At 35.3% G+C, this 6,278-nt stretch overlaps 1 long non-coding RNA gene across 1 annotated transcript; it reads right to left on the bottom strand.

Moving 5' to 3' along the window:
• Nucleotides 1-4,114: 4,114 nt before the first annotated feature.
• Nucleotides 4,115-5,472, bottom strand: LOC147565256 (uncharacterized). The gene is made up of 2 exons (XR_015237095.1): nt 5,439-5,472; nt 4,115-4,335 (listed from the first exon to the last, which is right to left on the bottom strand). It is a non-coding gene; the product is annotated as an uncharacterized LOC147565256 (long non-coding RNA).
• Between the last annotated feature and the right edge of the window lie 806 nt (nt 5,473-6,278).

The raw sequence follows: 6,278 nt of genomic DNA, 5'->3' as shown, positions 1-6,278 counted from the left end.
GAAAAAGTAAGGAACAAAGACCTTTCATTTTCAGATATTGGCTCCATGACAAAGGGAGTAGCATTCGGGTTCAACTGTGTATGCATCTTGTGAATGGAAGAAGGCAAGTAAACTTGTATCAACCTTGTTGAAATATGATAAAAGAAAGACTACTGACTATTGGTTTCAATGACCTAACTTTGTATATGAAATTGTGAGAATTCTCTTGGTGTTTTATAGTGTTTTTTCGGATTTCTTTTGGATTTTGTGTAATCAAATCATAAATGTTATATTTCCTTCAAAGTATCAATGACTCCAAACGTAATCAATTATGATTTATTCAGAGAATATATCTGTATGAATCCTACACAATGATATCATTAATGTTGTTCCATGATATAAATTATTGAAATCTATAGTAAGAATTCTAGGAAAATTTCCACCACAATCTAATTCAGTAGTTGATAGGTTTTCAATTTTGTACCCCTACATGGCTTACTTTTTTTTCCTATAAAATATTATTAGGGAGGATTAATCAATTGGTTGATATTGAGTACTTTTTCAAAGTTGAAAGCCCAATATTTTCAAATTCAGATGTAACAGTTTCTATTCTGATACAGTACGCTTTTCGCACATGAATAGTTGTTGGGATCACAAGTTAAAACACCATAGACATCGTTCCATACCTGTTACGAGTATTGGACAAGTCAGCCATGTAGTTTTGCTAACTGAAACATCAGGTCAGATAAGATCCAAGGTGAAATATGCTGGTAAGATAATCAGTAGATACAATAATTAATTACATCAATCTGAGAATGTTGCTTGCCTTTTTCCATTTTGGGTGTTCATGTTTATAATCTTTGAACAAGATTTCCAACCCTATAATCAAGTGTCGAAAACGTCCCACATTCAGCTAATGTAAAATTGGGAAATCATAACACAAAAATATATACATGTACTAGTTAGTCAAAGTACAAATCTTTCCAAGGAAGCCAGTAACATAGGAATGGTTATAAAACCAAGTTCAAACGCATGTTACGCATCATACTACAACACATTATAATGCATGCGGAATAGTTAGCGTTGTGATGGTGTGAGAATAAGCTGGAAGGTACTGTCGAGTAACATACTTGGTGAGCTTTGGCCGATCACGAACCAAAAGGTGGCATGACCGACGCCAATTGGTTATGTCGTGAGAAGAGAGAAATGGTTGGCCATGTAGGATCTGCGACATCATCTTTCGGCACATGATCGGCCCCAAAAATCTAGTCGTTTAAGTTTTAACACTGCTCATTGTAGTAATGTATTGTCTGCAGATATAAATTACTACGTGTCTTTTAAATTTTACCTATATTTCTCGAAGACAGCTTACGTATAAAATAAGTAATATTGAACCTTAAATAATAATTAATGGTTTTTTATTCTATCTTAGGATGGTAGAGTAAAAGTGTTAGTAACCTTAAGCTCATTTAGGATGGTAGAGTAAAAGTGTTAGTAACCTTAAGCTCATAACGTCGATTTAATGTGAAGTTATACATGTAAACAAATCGTGCGTAAAAGTCCTAGTCACATTAGTGTCAAAATATTTTTAGTTAGTATAAAATTTTCTTAATTATAAAAGGTTTGGAATCAATGCATCTTTCTCTGAAGGGCCAAATTTTGTGATTACCCTAAGCTGGATTCTGGTCCCACAGGACACATAGTTTTTCTCCGAAAAAAGTAATTTGACCGTTAGTGTTATAGTCCCACAGGTTTGGAATATCAAACACTAAAGATACTCTATTTGGTAGAATCTGAGATATTCCATATCACTATTATTTTTTCGGGAAAGGGACTACTGAACTCATTAGAATGACATTTGATACATGAAAGATGTGATAAGCACGATAATTATTGACTTAAACCTTGAAACTTCACTAGAAGAGAACATCTAAAAGTGCTAAAGCCTAAAAGTAATACCAGGCAATCCTAAACCTCTCTCTCTCTCTTAGTATCCTAGGAAAAACCGTTTCAGATCTATTCGCCTCCCTCCAGCGAAGGGTCCTCCCTTCGCTGGAACCCTTTATTGGTTTCTTGTATAGCCTCTCTCTCCTCTCTCTCTCTCTCTCTTTTACCCAGTTAATCCGTTCGTGGTGGTGCGCTTTGATCTTGACAAGATCTGGTCGTGATGGGGTATATGGTAGTAACATCAAGACTACTATCATATATAAAGACCATCTTCTTAACCTACAAATCATTTCTAAATCTATTTTAAGTTGTAGCGATAAATATCTTTCTAGGAGATCTTCCGTATAAAATAAATAGTATTAATGTTAATTAATTATTAATGATTTTTATTCTCTATCTTAGGTTGATAGAATAAAAGCATAACATCGACTTAATCTGAAACTATTAAACATAAACCAATTATGGGTAAAAGTTTAGTAACGACTGAGTGTCAAAATATTTTTTGATGTAGAGGACTTGGACGAAGATACATGAAATTAAGAAATTGATTGGGGACCCTCCTCATCCAAGATAAAACACCACCGGGTGGCTTGGTCCAAACTAAGTGTGACCAAGAAACTTGGAGGTTTAGGCGTTAAGAATATGGAACTTATGAACAAAGCATTGATAGGAAAATGGATTTGGAGGTACGGTCAATAACCTAACAACTTTTGGAGAAGAGTAACAGATGAAAAATGCAGAGGCTACTCTTCGTTATTGTTTCCCACATATCAAAAAACACCAAAGCACTCATGCCCCTTGGAAATCAATCACCAACATGATGCCAAGTATCCAAAAACATACCAAGTTAGAGATTAACAGAGGTAAGCACCTAAGCTTCAAACTCAACAAAAAGAAAACAACTAAGCTTCCAACTAGACGATTGGAACAAGAAGGGATCTTTCAAAATTCGATTTCCTACTCTTTAGAAGGCTACCAAGAAGAAATATGAAACTATTGAAGAACACTTGGATGGTGACTTCAGTGATGACTCTTGGAACCTCCATCTCTCAAGACCCATTCGAAGTACCGAAATTGAAAATCTCTCAACTCTTCTTAGTGAGACAACTCAAGCTTCAAGTTCTTTATACTCCAATATAGATAATCGAGTATGGATGCACTCTCAACATGGTTTCTCTGTCAAGTCCTTCTATAGAGAGCTCCAACAACATTCCATGGCTCACTAAAGGTTAATTCCAAAATAGATTTGGAATAAATTCATCCCATCAAAAGTATCATTTCTTCTCTGGGTTATTGTGTTAGATTTTGTCCCAACCATGGATAGGATGATAAATAGAGGATTCACTATGCCAAACAGATGTTCTCTTTGTAAGTTAAACTGTGAAACTTCTTCTCATCTTTTTCTCCTCTGCCCATTCACATCTAATGTTTGGGAATCAATATATCCTAATCACCCATTCTGCATATATATCCTTACTATTTCTCAAGTTCTTAGTAATTGAAAAGTTAAAGAGATTACATATAGAAAGTCTTTTATTCAGTTGTGTATCCCTCCAGCCATCATATTGACAATTTGGTTAGCGAGAAATCACCGAGTTATGGAGGAACAAGAAGATACTAATCAATCGGTAGAGAATAAGTCGTAAAGGTATAGAGCTTAATTTACTATTGGGCCTCGAATCAGAATTGGACTAGTAATACTCACTTCAGTCAATTTGTTAGTAATTGGGATGTCATGATTAGGCTCTAAGCCATTTCGATTGTGATTTTTGTTTTCTTTGTTGTTTCAGGGATGGCTAGCCTCCTTAGCTACCACCTTGCTTTTCTTTGATTAATGAAACTATTTTTCCTTCTCTGAAATATATATATATATATATGTGTGTGTGTGTGTGTGTGTGTGTGTTTAGTCCAGACATTCAAGACAATGTGAAAAGTGGACAACACCAAAGCACTCTATTGTAAGAAATATAGCTTTAGGCACAAGATAACAAACTTAAATGTGTTTTTGGTCTTGAGCCTAGACTGGTACTTATGTATTATGTATATAAAAGTGTAACACCCCAAATCCAGATTTCCACGTCGGCCGCCATGAAAACCTAAACTTAAAGCATTTCTCCGCAGAACAGTAAACATATACGATATACTCATCAAGGAGACAAATAGTATCGAACATGAAGCTCAAAAAGTAACAATAAATTAAACTAATGAAACTTTACCAAGTTTTTCAAAACTCACAGGATGTCTCTAAATCATCGACACAAATGTCGGACAAGATAAAACATAAATAACACCAAGTGTTTAGGAGATACAACTCCAAATAACTACCTAAAGAAAGAAAGAAAACCACTAAAGAAACTCCTCCAAGGCTAACTATGACTCAAGCAGGTGGCACTTCCCGATTTCCTTGTCCTGAAAAATAAAAGGTTGGGTCAGACCCCAACAAGTAGATTTCGAAACCTCTAAAGCCTCAATAGACAGTTTCAAGAGCTACCAAAACAAATAGACAACCACATAACATGTAAAGATGTCCAAGTATAGTATCCGAGTTGTGACCATTAGAAATAAAGTGTACCACATAAGTAACAAACAACAAAAAAAAAGCGACATGACGAGTTGGTGTCCACCTTATGTAAGAGTGTGGTCCACAAGGTCATCCATTGTGTTAGCGCCGACCCCATACGCTCCATACCTATATCACATCCGGTAGAGAGGGTCGAACCAACCACAAAACTCTTACAACCCTTCACCAACTCCATCACGTCACACATACATAATATCACACCATTTGTAATAAACAACCAAAAGCAATATGACAAGTTGGTATCCACGTTGTATGAGAGTGTGGTCCACAAGGTCATCCATTGTGTTAGCGCCGACCCCATACGCTCCATACCTATATCACATCCGGTAGAGAGGGTCGAACCAACCACAAAACTCTTACAACTCTCCACCAACTCCATCACATCACACACATATAATAACATCACACCACAACATACACAAATCAAAATCATATTCATTAGTATGTTACGACATACAAGTTTCATATTTGTAATTTTGCAAGTAATGAATCAATGATGATAATAGCCTAAAATTCTCATATCATGTTGAGTTCTAGGGCATGTTCATGTATCTATATAAAGAGTATTGTCCAATAGTGAGAGACATATAATTATAAGAGCTATATACTAAAATCATGGCAAATAAAGAGGTTTAGCCCTAAATATCATTGTAATACATGAATCTAGCATGAAAATGTAAATGAAGGTTGTATGGTTCATCAAGTATGTCATTATAGCAAATATCCTCAAAATCTAACACATAGATGAGATTCAAGTGACCAAAAATGAGTTTGTACAAATATAGATCTACTACTTCTAGCATATATATTTATGTCAAGAACCCTAATCTATGTTGAAGTAATACTAAAATCAAGGGTTTGTGGTGTTATATAATTTGTCTAGGTTTTCTATAAAAATGGCTATTCAAGCCCTAGAGGAGTAGAAATCTACCTTAGATCCAAAGCAAACCAAGCCCCACACCAAGAAAAACAAAGAAAACAATCACCAAGCTCCAATCCTTCCTTCCTTCTTGGCTCTTTCTCTCTCTAGCACCTTCACTATCCCACCATCACTTTCCCACCAACTTTAACTCACCCCGTGCTGCCTAGTGAGGAGGGGAAAGTAAGTGGGGAAATAGGGTTTAGGAAAAAGGGATAAAAAGGCTTGGTGCTAAAGGCACCCCAAGAAAATGATAAGGACACTACAAAAAGAGAACCCTCTGAACCCTAATCTACTTCTCTCAATCAATGAAACACACCAATTAAATAGATTTAGTAGGAAACCAACAACGATTAAATAAATTAAGATTAAAAATATGATATTGCGCTCTTAAAAATATTTATGACATTGACATCGAGCAAAGTTCATTTAATAACTTTACTCACAATATACAAAATGCATTTCTAGTACCCGAAATAATAACATCAAGACTACCTTCCTATAAAAAAAGCACCCTCTTGAGTCTTGAGTCTTGAGTCTTAACCCTAAAATCATTTGTACATCTCATATTGATCTCACATTTACGTCGCCTTTCTATCTAGAGGAACAAGTCAATTAGGGTTCTTTGAAAACATCTAAATCACCAGATTACCTCTCTAACGACAATCGTTTTTAATATTTGATCCATCCTCAATTTCTCTCTAAGAAATTCATGGTTCATTGTAATAAAACGGCACACACTATGGCTACCCTAGCTTTTTATCTGTGAATAAGGAAGGCCAATGGCCAATGAAAAATATCTAATCAGGACTGATAGAATGTATTAATACAGATTGTTAATAAGATACGTTT

This window comes from Eschscholzia californica, unplaced genomic scaffold (genome assembly GCF_041429995.1).
Source record: "Eschscholzia californica isolate CP2 unplaced genomic scaffold, dmEscCali1.0.p SCAF_1, whole genome shotgun sequence".
NCBI lineage: Eukaryota > Viridiplantae > Streptophyta > Magnoliopsida > Ranunculales > Papaveraceae > Eschscholzia > Eschscholzia californica.
Note: the sequence above shows the minus strand (reverse complement) of the source record. Positions and strands in the feature narration are given on the sequence as shown.